Source organism: Balaenoptera ricei, chromosome 1 (assembly GCF_028023285.1).
Source record: "Balaenoptera ricei isolate mBalRic1 chromosome 1, mBalRic1.hap2, whole genome shotgun sequence".
Lineage (NCBI taxonomy): Eukaryota > Metazoa > Chordata > Mammalia > Artiodactyla > Balaenopteridae > Balaenoptera > Balaenoptera ricei.
Genome location: NC_082639.1, coordinates 157,442,127 through 157,455,093, shown reverse-complemented (window position 1 = coordinate 157,455,093; position 12,967 = coordinate 157,442,127). Strand labels below are relative to the sequence as shown.

The 12,967-nt window shown below is 38.8% G+C and overlaps 1 protein-coding gene across 4 annotated transcripts in view; it reads left to right on the top strand.

Moving 5' to 3' along the window:
- The window catches only part of CD55 (CD55 molecule (Cromer blood group)), a 62,042-nt gene that overhangs the window by 13,762 nt on the left and 35,313 nt on the right, over positions 1 to 12,967 (top strand). The gene's annotated exons all lie outside the window — the stretch shown is intronic.

The window sequence follows — 12,967 nt, the reverse complement described above, 5'->3', positions numbered from 1 at the left end:
CAGGTGGGGGCTGGGAGCTGAGGCTCCAGCTTTGGAGGTCAGATCCCAGGGAGAGGACTGGGGTTGGCTGCGTGAACACAGCCTGAAGGGGGCTAGTGCGCCACAGCTAGCCATGGGGGATTCTGGGAAAAAGTCTGGAACTGCTTAAGAGGCAAGAGACCATTGTTTCAGGGTGCACAAGGAGAGAGGATTCAGAGTGAGCTCCAGAGATGGGCGTGAGCTGCAGTTATCAGTGCGGACACCAGAGATGGGCATGAAACGCTAAGGCTGCTGCTGAAGCCACCAGGAAGCCTGTGTGCAAGCACAGGTCACTATTCACACCTCCCCTCCCAGGAGCCTGTACAGCCCGCCGCTGCTAGGGTCCCGTGATCCAGGGACAACTTCCCCGGGAGAACACAAGGCACGCCTCAGGCTGTTCTAACATCATGTTGGCCTCTGCTGCCGCAGGCTCGCTCCACATTCCATACCCCTCTCTCCCCCAGCCTGAGTGAGCCAGAGCCCCTGAATCAGCTGCTACTTTAATCCCGTCCTGTCTGAGTGAAGAACAAACCCCCTCAGGTGACCTACACACAGAGGTGGGGCCACGTCCAAAGCTGAACCCCAGGAGCTGTGCGAACAAAGAAGAGAAAGGGAAATTTCTCCCAGCAGCCTCAGGAGCAGCAGATTAAATCTCCACAATCAACTTCATGTACCCTGCATCTGTGGAATACCTGAATAGACAATGAATCATCCCAAAGTGAGGCGGTGGACTTTGGGAGCAACTGTAGACTTGGGGTTTGCTTTCTGCGTCTAATTTGTTTCTGGTTTTAGGTTTATCTTAGTTTAGTATTTAGAGTTTATTATCATTGGTAGATTTGTTTATTGATTTGGTTGCTCTCTTCCTTTTTTTTAATATATAGATATATATATTTTTTCCTTTCCTCTTTTTTGTGAGTGTGTATGTATATGCTTCTTTGTGTGATTTTGTCTGTATAGCTTTGCTTTTACCATTTGTCCTAGGGTTCTGTCTGTCCATTTTTTTTAAATATAATTTTTAGTGCTTGTTATCATTGGTGGATATGTTTTTTGGTTTGATTGCTCTCTTTTTTCTTTCTTTCTTTCTTTTATTAATTTAAAATTTTTTTATTTTTAATAATTTAAAAAAATTTTTTATTTAAATAACTTTATTTTATTTTATTTATTTCTTTTTTCCTCCCTTTTCTTCTGAGCTGTGTGGTCAACAGGGTTTTGGTGCTTGGCCCAGGTGTCAGGCCTGAGCCTCTTAGGTGGGAGAGCCAAGTTCAGGACATTGGTCCACAAGAGACCTCCTGGCTCCACGTAATATCAAATGGCAAAAGTTCTCCCAGAGATCTCCCTCTCAAAGGTAAGACCCAGTTCTATTAAACGACCAGCAAGCTAACACTGCTGGACACCCTATGCCAAACAACTAGCAAGACAGGAACACAAACCCACCCATTAGCAGAGAGGCTGCCTAAAATCATAATAAGGCCACAGACACCCCACAACACACCACCGGATGCGGTCCTGCCCACCAGCAAGACAAGATCCAGCCTCATCCATTGGAACACAGTCACCAGTCCCCTCCACCAGGAAGCCTACACAACCCACTGAACCAACTTAGCCACTGGGGGCAGACACCAAAAAGAACGGGAACTATGAACCTGCAGCCTGCGAAAAAGAGACCCCAAACACAGTAAGTTAAGAAAAATGAGAAGACAGAGAAACACACAGCAGACGAAGGAGCAAGGTAAAAACCCACCAGACCAAACAAATGAAGAGGAAATAGGCAGTCTACCTGAAAAAGAATTCAGAGTATGATAGTAAAGATGATCCAAAACCTTGGAAATAGAATGGAGAAAATACATGAAACGTTTAATGAGGACCTAGAAGAACTAAAGAGCAAACAAACAATGATGAACAACACAATTAATGAAATTAAAACTTCTCTACAAGGAATCAATAGCAGAATAACTGAGGCAGAAGAACGGATAAGTGACCCAGAAGATAAAAGAGTGGAAATAACTACCACAGAGCAGAATAAAGAAAAAAGAATGAAAAGAATTCAGGACAATCTCAGAGACCGTTGGGACAATATTAAATGCACCAACATTCGAATTATAGGGGTCCCAGAAGAAGAAGAGAGAAAGAAAGGGACTGAGAAAATATTTGAAGAGATTATAGTTGAAAACTTCCCTAATACGGGAAAGGAAATTGTCAATCAAGTCAAGGAAGCACAGAGAGTCCCGTACAGGATAAATCCAAGGAGAAGCATGCCAAGACACATATTAATCAAACTATCAAAAATTAAATAAAAGAAAAAATATTAGAAGCAGCAATGGAAAAGCAACAAATAACATACAAGGGAATCCCCATAAGGTTAACAGGAGATCTTTCAGCAGAAACTCTGCAAGCCAGAAGGGAGTGGTAGGACATATTTAAAGTGATGAAATGGAAAAACCTACAACCAAGATTACTCTACCCAACAAGGATCTGATTCAGATTTGAAGGAGAAATTAAAAACTTTACAGGCAAGAAAATCTAAGAGAATTCAGCACCACCAAACCAGCTTTACAACAAATGCTAAAAGAACTTCTCTAGGCAGGAAACACAAGAGAAGGAAAAGACCTACAATAGCAAACCCAAAACAATTAACAAAATGGTAATAGGAACATACATATCACTAATCACCTTAAATGTAAATGTATTAAATGCTCCAACCAAAAGACACAGACTGGCTGAATGGATACAAAAACAAGACCCGTATATATGCTGTCTAGAAGAGACCCACTTCAGACCTAGGGACACATACAGACTGAAAGTAAGGGGATGGAAAAAGATATTCCATGAAAATCAAAAGAAAGCTGGAGTAGCAATTCTCATATCAGACAAAATAGACTTTAAATTAAGACTATTACAAGAGACAAAGAAGGACACCACATAATGATCAAGGGATCAATCCAAGAAGAAGATATAACAATTGTAAATATTTATGCACCCAACATAGGAGCACCTCAATACATAAGGCAAATGCTAACAGCCATAAAAGGGGAAATCGACAGAAACACAAACATAGTAGGGGACTTTAACACCCCACTTTCACCAATGGATAGATCATCCAAAATGAAAATAAATAAGGAAACACAAGCTTTAAATGATACATTAAACAAATGGACTTAATTGATATTTATAGGACATTCCATTCGAAAACAACAGAATACACTTTCTTCACAAGTGCTCATGGAACTTTCTCCAGGATAGATCATAACTTGGGTCACAAATCAAGCCTTGGTAAATTTAAGAAAATTGAAATCGTATCAAGTATCTTTTCAGACCACAACGCTATGAGACTAGATATCAATTACAGGAAAATATCTGTAAAAAATACAAACACATGGAGGCTAAACAATACACTACTAAATAACCAAGAGATCACAGAAGAAATCAAAGAGGAAATCAAAATACCAAGAAACAAATGACAATGAAAACACAACGACCCAAAACCTATGAGATATGGCAAAAGCAGTTCTAAGAGGGAAGTTTATAGCAATACAATCTGACCTCAAGGAAGAAAAAAGAACTTAATAAACAACCTAACCTTACATCTAAATCAATTAGCGAAAGAAGAACAAAAAAACCCCAAAGTTAGCAGAAGGAAAGAAATCATAAAGATCAGAGCTGAAATAAATGAAAAAGAAATGAAGGAAACAATAGCAAAGATCACTAAAACTAAAAGCTGGTTCTTTGAGAAGATAAACAAAATGGATAAACCATTAGCCAGACTCATCAAGAAGAAAATGGAGAAGACTCAAATCAATAGAATTAGAAATGAAAAAGGAGAAGTAACAACTGATACTGCAGAAATACAAAGGATCATGAGAGATTGCTACAAGCAACCATATGCCAATGAAATGGACAACATGGAAGAAATGGACAAATTCTTAGAAAAGCACAACCTTCCGAGACTGAACCAGGAAGAAAAAGAAAATATAAACAGACAAATCCCAAGCACTGAAATTGAGACTGTGATTGAAAATCTTCCAACAAACAAAAGCCCAGAACCAGATGGCTTCACAGGTGAATTCTATCAAACATTTAGAGAAGAGCTAACACCTATCCTTCTCAAACCCTTCCAAAATATAGCATAGGGAGGAACACTCCCAAACTCATTCTACAAGGCCACCATCACCCTGATACCAAAACCAAACAAAGATGTCACAAAGAAAGAACACTACAGGCCAATATCACTGATGAACATAGATGCAAAAATCCTCAACAAACAGAAACAAGAGCAAACAGAATCCAACAGCACATTAAAAGGATCATACAGCATGATCAAGTGGAGTTTATCCCAGGAATGCAAGGATTCTTCAATATATGCAAATCAATCAACATGATACAGCATATTAACAAATTAAAGGAGAAAAACCATATGATCATCTCAATAGATGCAGAAAAAGCCTTCAAGAAAATTCAGCACCATTTGTGATAAAAACCCTCCAGAAAGTAGGCATAAAGGGAACTTACCTCAACATAATAAAGGCCATATATGACAAACCCACAGCCAACATTGTTCTCAATGGTGAAAAACTGAAACCATTTCCACTGAGATCAGGAACAAGACAAAGTTGTCCACTCTCACCACTATTATTCAACCTAGTTTCAGAAGTTTTAGCCACAGCAATCAGAGCAGAAAAAGAAATAAAAGGAATCCAAATCAGAAAAGAAGAAGCAAAGCTGTCACTGTTTGCAGGTGACATGATACTATACATAGAGAATCCTAAAGATACTACTAGAAAATGACTAGAGCTAATCAATGAATTTGGTAAAGTAGCAGGATACAAAATTAATGCACAGAAATCTCTGGCATTCCTATACACTAATGATGGAAAATCTGAAAGAAAAATTAAGGAAACACTCCCATTTACCACTGCAACATAAAGAATAAAATACCTAGGAAAAAACCTACCTAAGGAGACAAAAGACCTGTATGTCGAAAACAATAAGACACTGATGGAAGAAATTAAAGATGATACAAACAGATGGAGAGATATACCATTTTCTTTGATTGGAAGAATCAACCATGTAAAAATGACTATACTAAACAAGGCAATCTACAGATTCAATGTAATCCCTATCAAACTACCAATGACATTTTTCACAGAACTAGAACAAAAAATTTCACAATTTGTATGGAAAAACAAAAGACGCCAAATAGCCAAAGCAGTCTTGAGAAAGAAAAACAGAGCTGGAGGAATCAGGCCCCTGGACTTCACACTATACTTCAAAGCTACGGTAATCAAGACAGTATGGTACTGGCACAAAAACAGAAATATAGATCAATGGAACAGGATAGAAAGCCCAGAGATGATAAACCCACACACAAATGGTCACCTTATTTTTGATAAAGGAGGCAAGAATATACAATGGAGGAAAGACAACCTCTTCAATAAGTGGTGCTGGGAAAACTGGACAGCTACATGTAAAAGAATGAAATTAGAACACTCCCTAATGCCATACACAAAAATAAACTCAAAATGGATTAAAGACCATAGTGTAAGGCTAGACACTATAAAACTCTTAGAGGAAAACATAAGCAGAACACTCCATGACATAAATCACAGCAAGATCCTTTTTGACCCACCTCTAGAGAAATGGAAATAAAAAGAAAAATAAACAAATGGGACCTATTGAAACTTAAAAGCTTTTGCACAGCAAAGGAAAACATAAACAAGATGAAAAGACAACCCTCAGAATGGGAGAAATATTTGCAAATGAAGCAACTGACAAAGGATTAATCTCCAAAATTTACAAGCAACTTATGCAGCTCAATATCAAAAAAACAAAAAACCCAATCCAAAAATGGGCAGAAGACCTAAATAGACATTTCTCCAAAGAAGATATACATATTGTCAACAAACACATGAAAGGATGCTCAACATCACTAATCATTAGAGAAATGCAAATCAAAACTACAATGAGGTATCACCTCACACCGGTCAGAATGGCCATCATCAAAAAATCTACAAACAATAAATGCCGCAGAGGGTATGGAGAAAAGGGAACCCTCTTGCACTGTTGGTGGGAATGTAAATTGATACAGCCACTATGGAGAACAGTATGGAGGTTCCTTAAAATCTAAAAATAAAACTACCATACGACCCAGCAATCCCACTACTGGGCATATACCCTGAGAAAACCATAGTTCAAAAAGAGTCATGTACCACAATGTTCATTGCAGCTCTATTTACAATAGACAGGACATGGAAGCAACCTAAGTGTCCATCAACAGATGAATGGATAAAGAAGATGTGGCACATATATACAATGGAATATTACTCAGCCATATAAAGAAACAAAATTGAGTTATTTGTAGTGAGATGGATGGACCTAGAATCTGTCATAGAGAGTGAAGTAAGTCAGAAAGGGGAAAACAAATATTGTATGCTAAGACATATATATGGTATCTAAAAAAAAAAAAAAAATGTTTCTGAAGAACCTAGGGGCAGAACAGGAATAAAGATGCAGACGTAGAGAATGGACTTGAGGACAAGGGGAGCAGGAAGGGTAAGCTGGGACGAAGTGAGAGAGTGACATGGACATATATACACTACCAAATGTAAAATAGATAGCTAGTGGGAAGCAGCCTCATAGCACAGGGAGATCAGCTTGGTGCTCGGTGACCACCTAGAGGGGTGGGATAGGGAGGGTGGGAGGGAGATGCAAGAGGGAGGAGATATGATGGTATATGTATATGTATAGCCGATTCAGTTTGTTATACAGCAGAAACTAACACACCATTGTAAAGCAATTATGCTCCAATAAAGATGTTAAAAATAAAAAAAAAAAAACACTACAGTAGTACATGATGGTTGTGTCTGTGAATGGTTGAATCCATGAACCCTACAAGGTCTGTCTGGCCATCGTCAGGGTCTGAGCTCTTATCCTGGGAGAGACAGGAAACCACTGGTATGTCTAAGCTGAGAGAGTCTGTGCTTGCTATGCTGAGAACGTACTTCTACAGAGTCAGGACAGACCAGGAGACCTGAGAGGAAGCAGTCACCCAAGCTAGAAATGAAGCCTGCTCGGACAAGACTATAAAGGGTGGAGGTGGGGAGATGGAGTTAGATTTGAGATGTATTTGGATGTAGAGACAACAAAATTTGCTGATAGATTCTACGCAGGATGTGCAAAAAAGTGAAGCATCAAATAAGACTCCCAGGATTTTTGGCCTGATCTGGAAGGATGTGGTTGTCATTAACTACGATAGGGAAAACTGTGATGTTGGAGGTGGGATGAAAAATAGGAGCTCGGTTTTTTACCTGGTAGGTTTGAAATGCCCATTAGATCTCCAAGCAGACTTGTCAATTAGACAATTGGGTAGATATATTTAGAATTCATGGGAGTGATTCAGACTGGACATATAATTTCAGGAATCATACCATTTAGACTAGATGTCATCAAGGAAGTAAGTGTTGATAGAGAAGGGAACAGGTCAAAGGACTGAGCACTAAATCAATGTCTTTAGGACTGGGGGAAATTCAAAGGAGGCAGCAAAGCCAACTGGGAAGACACAACCAGAGAAATAGAAGAAAAACCAAGAGAATGTGGTATCCCAGAGAAGAAAGTGCATTAAGAAGAAACAAGTGGTCAACTGTGCCACGTGCTGCTGCCAGTGCCAAGAAACAACCATTAAGAAATGTGAGCATCATTAATGACCTGGATAAAAGCAGTTTTAGTAAAGCGATGGGGGGAGGGGCAAAATCCTCATTGAAATAAGTTCAAGGAGGAGAAAAATTAGACCCAGAAATTACTTACAAATCTTTTGAAGAGCCCTAAGGGAAATAAAAAATGAGGCAGTGGGACTTCCCAGGTGGCACAGTGGTTAAGAACCCACCTGCCAATGCAAGGGGACACAGGTTCGATCCCTGGTCTGGGAAGATCCCACATACCATGGAGCAACTAAGTCCAAGTATGCCACAACTACTGAGCCCACATGCTGCAACTACTGAGCCCGCATGCTGCAACTACTGAAGACTACACACCTAGAGCCCGTGCTCTGCAACAAGAGAACCCTCTGCAATGAGAAGCCCACACCACAATGAAGAGTAGCCCCTGCTCGACGCAACTAGAGAAAGCCCGCACAGCAACAAAGACCCAACGCAGCCACATAAATAAATAAATAAATAAATAAATAAATAAATAAATAAATAAAAAAAATGGGGCAGTGGCTGAAGGGAGAAGTGGGTCCAGAGAGGACTTCTGTTTCTTTGAAAATCAGAGAATTAACAGTATGTGTGTATGTTTGCAGGAAAGATCCAACTGAGAGAAAAAACTGATGATGCAGGTGAGAGGGGAGACAATTGCTGGAAGAATGTCCTAGAGTAGGAGAGGTAAAGATGGGATACAGGGCCTGAGTGGAGGCTTGGAGCCTAGACAACAATGCGCACTGAGTCCTGGGTCCAGCATGCAGGCCGCCAGTTTGCAACATCAGCACATTTTATCTGCTTATCCTGAAAATATACTGGACATTGTGGGTCCTTCACAGCAGAAAAGGCTTTCTTTGGAAACATCACCAACGTTCAGATTTTCCTCATTGTAAACATTGCCAAGATAAAGCTGCTGCCCATAATTAGTGGGACTTTGAGGGAATCATGTGCTCTGGAAATAGCTGAATTTGGGTTCGAAATGAAGAAATAAAGCTTGAAGTGATTTCAAATTGCATCATCCACACTAGAACTACTTACATTTCTTTTTAACATTTTGGTCTTAGTCCACCAGGAACAGATAGCCACATAATTTCAGCCCCTAGATTAAAACCACTGACATCTCTCCAAGAATCTGATTTGTCTTTTAAATGCATGTTGATATCATCACAGAAAAATTCTAAGTTTGGGGACCTCCTCTTGGAAGCTTGGACTTGTCACATATTTGAAATGATAAAAACTTTATTTCTGAAACAGTACTTCAGTTAGAAGTAAAAACATTAGTGCTCTGTGCGCAGATTGAGCACCTGTGATCCTTGGCAGCCCTTCTGTATTGGCTGCTTTGAGAAGGAAGGCTCTCCTTGGGTCAACATGCCCCATTACTTTATCCATGGTGAATAGCACTTTGTCAAATGATTTTATTAGGAAACGTGACTAGAACCTGAAGATTTTCTTTAATAACTCACAAGTTAATTGGCTTTGGAGGACATGTATTGACACACTTTGTTGCATTTGAGGTAATATTTTGGATAAGAAGAGCCTACTCTCTAAGCCATTTAAAAGGAAACAACTAATCCAGTTTGCCTTACTTGCCGGATGTTTCTGTCCTAAAAACAAAGAAGATTTTTAAACTCTTGCCTATTTTCTCTATTTTTAATTGATATATCCAGTTTTCTCAAAGTTCCTACCCAGATGCTAAATAAATATTGGCTGATAAAGATGTTTCTGTTCTTTAAGTGATAATAGCATCACACGAAATAGTTAAGCAGTAAAAGAAAAAAAAAGATATATACGCACACAATGACTTCTGGTTTAAAATGATGAAAAATGAATATTCATGTTTATTACTACTCTTTCCCAAAATGCCACTAAAGTGACAGGAAAGGAATTTTTAAAAATAAATTTATTTATTTATGAATGATTTATTTTTGGCTGGGTCGGGTCTTCATTGCTGCGCGCGGGCTTTCTCTAGTTGCCGCTGGCAGGGGCTACTCTTCGTTGCAGTGCGTGGGCTTCTCATTGTGGTGGCTTCTCTTGCTGTGGAGCATGGGCTTTAGGCACGTGGGCTTCAGTAGTTGCAGCACGCGGGCTCTAGAGCCCAGGCTCAGTAGTTGTGGCGCACGGGCTTAGTTGCTCCGCGGCATGTGGGATCTTCCCAGACCAGGGATGGAACCCGTGTTCCCTGCATTGGCAGGTGGAATCTTAACCACTGCACCACCAGGGAAGCCCAGGAAAGGAATTTTTTTTAAGGCAGAAAAACACAAGAGAATGACAATGGGTGAGGAGATGCACACGGGTGTCCGAACGGTAACTAATTTAGCAGAGAGTAGGAAGCTAAAACCTAACTGCCTGCAGAGGGAGAAGCTGGCCTGTTTATGCTGAAGAACCTCACAAAAGCTGAGAAACTGGAGGCACCAAGAACCTCTGAAGATGGGGGAATGAGGGTTTGGACTGAAATTAGGAGAATGGGTTGAAAATATACGTGAAGTATATAGACCTCCAAGGATCCTTCTCATATCCAGAGCATCCAAGTGACTACCTTGGCAGGAGGAAGCGGGTATTAAGTGGAAAAATCAAGGCAGAGTAATTCTCGATTCTAAGATAACAGAAAGCGAAAGAAGAGGGGTAGGAAAGACAAATATTAAGATCCCAGGATGTTAGTAGCCAGGCTTATACCTCTCTGTTCCATCCCAGGCAAGGCTTTGTAGGATTTCTTTCTAGAGAAACAGATAGACCTAAGAGAAAATATTTTCAGACAATAATATACGGAGCTACTTCCTACTCTCAATAACTCTACAGTCAAGCCAACAAGGAAACCAACCTGGACCATACACACACACAGAATTCTGTACCAACTTTTTGGAGCCTTAATCTTCAATATTAAAGGAAAATTATGAATCATAAGAGAGCTGAGAAAAGCCTCCAGCATGAGAAACAGAGGCCAAAACTAAAAAAACAGAGACAAAAAAAAAAAAGCAACTCAGAAGACACATGCAGACAGTGCAAGCAGTGGAAGAGTTACCCACCACCAAAACAAAACAAAACCTGCATAATTAATATCATCATCTATAAAAAAAGATATTATATCTATGAAACGAGAAAAGGATGCTGGTAAAAGCAAAAGAATATTCAGAGACTAAGTAAGAGCTAATGGTAACTGAAAAGATCATAGCAGTAATAAAAGTTCAATAGAAGGACTAAATGATAAAATTGAGGACATCTTTAAGGAAATATAACAAAAGGACAAAGAGATAAAAGATAGAAAAAAAAGACACAAAGTTTAGAGAACCAATAGGAATCTTAGGACTAATAGTCTAACTAATAGGAGTTCAAGGAAGAGAATACAGAAAAAAATTATCAAAAGAATAATATAAGAATACTTCCCAAAACTGGAGGATATGAATTTCTAAATTGACTTGTCCAGCAGAGTGAATGAAAATATAAAGGCGGTCTCATTAACAGAATAATCAGCAAATACATGTACATCTTTACTCATCATTCTCTAGTAAAATATTTTTTTACTAAGAGTTGTGGAAGATATAAAGAACTATGAAACATAATCCTCACACTAAAATAATAGCCATGACAGCTAATTTTTAATTGGTGTAAAATGCACACCAAGCATTGTTCCAAGTACTTTAAATTAACTCACTAAATTCTATGAGTTAGATACTATTATTATCTACACTTTATAGATGAGAAAACTGAGGCCCAGTAAAATGAAGTAACTTATCCAGGTCATAGAGCTCGTAAGAGATGGCGCCAGAATTCAAACCCAAGTAGAAGGCTTGAGAGTTGATGTTGTTATCCACTGTGTCACACTGCTTTATGTCCTAGTTGAGAAGAACAAACAGAACTAAATGACCTTATGAGATTTAAAAGAGTTCAACATAATGCTAGAAGAGATGTCTCAAATGCATGTAAGCATATTTTAGGGAAAATAAGTGTATTACTGTAAGATTCAGAGGAGAGTGAGAACCCTTCAGGCTAATGGTCAAGGAAGAATTTACTTGGATCAAGCTGGGCAGGGAGGGCATTCCCTGTGAATGAGTCAGGATGTGGAGGTGGGAACTGGATGCCAGAGGTCAGCAAGGAAGGTGATTTGACCAGGGCATTGCAAGTTTTGTTCATCCACACACGAGACCAGTGAGAACAAGGCAGGAAGGACCTAATGTCAAATTACAAAGGGCCTTGACGGCAGGCTAAGAAAACTGAACTTGATCCTGTAGAAATGGGTAGTCATCATTGAGCAGGTGGGAGCTTAATCTGGACATGGTACCCATAATCAATGGATAGGAGAAGAGGAAGTGGGAAGAACAGGGAAGGGCTTATTGTGACAGGCTGGATGAGAGTTTTCAAGATCAGACTGGGGTTAGTGAGAGTGCTAAGAAAGGGCTGGATTCTGGATGGGAAAAACCATCAAGACTTGCCAAAAAATGTTGGATTTTGTCTTCTCTACCAAGGAGAAATTTTTTCAAACTAGAAAGGATGGAACTGATATGATTCAAATGGAATTAAATTGCAAGAAGTTCAAGTAAATAAGTTCAGATCACTAGATTCAAACAAGTTACAACCCAGAACAATCAAATACTGAGCAATTATGATCTTGAATCAGTTGATAGGATTTCTTTTAAAATGAGTGTAAGGATTTCTAGAATTAATAGTAATGTATGCTCAACAGAGAAAATAAATTAAAATAGAAAGAAGAAAAAATCAGTAAGCATACCCCACAGATATATCCTTAGCTGACATTTTGGTTTATTTTTTCAATCTCTTTTATATATAACTTTGTTTTCATGTTGATACATAGTCAGATTGATGATCATAATATGTATAGAATTTATAATTTTTATCTTGCTTGAATAACATTGTAATAAAACATTTCATATTCTGTTACAAATTTATTTGTATATATAACTGAATCACTACATAACATTCAGTATTGTGGGTATACATACCAAAAGGTATATAACCAAATATCATTGGATATTTAAGTACTTTAAAATAAATTTTTTTTATATAAGTATAGTATCTTTTTGCTTAAAGTCTTTTTTTCTGAATTGTGAATTACTTCCTTAGGCTAGTTTTCCAGATAAAGATCTTTAGGAGAAACAAGAGAGTATGAAATGAGCAGCCAGTTTAAACATAACTTCTATTTAGGTGGAGGTGAAAGAGTTAAACTGCAAAACCTTAGTGAGACAACAAAATGACCGTTTGTTTTAACCACACTGCTGCCCCTGAAGGACAACTGATAATGACACATG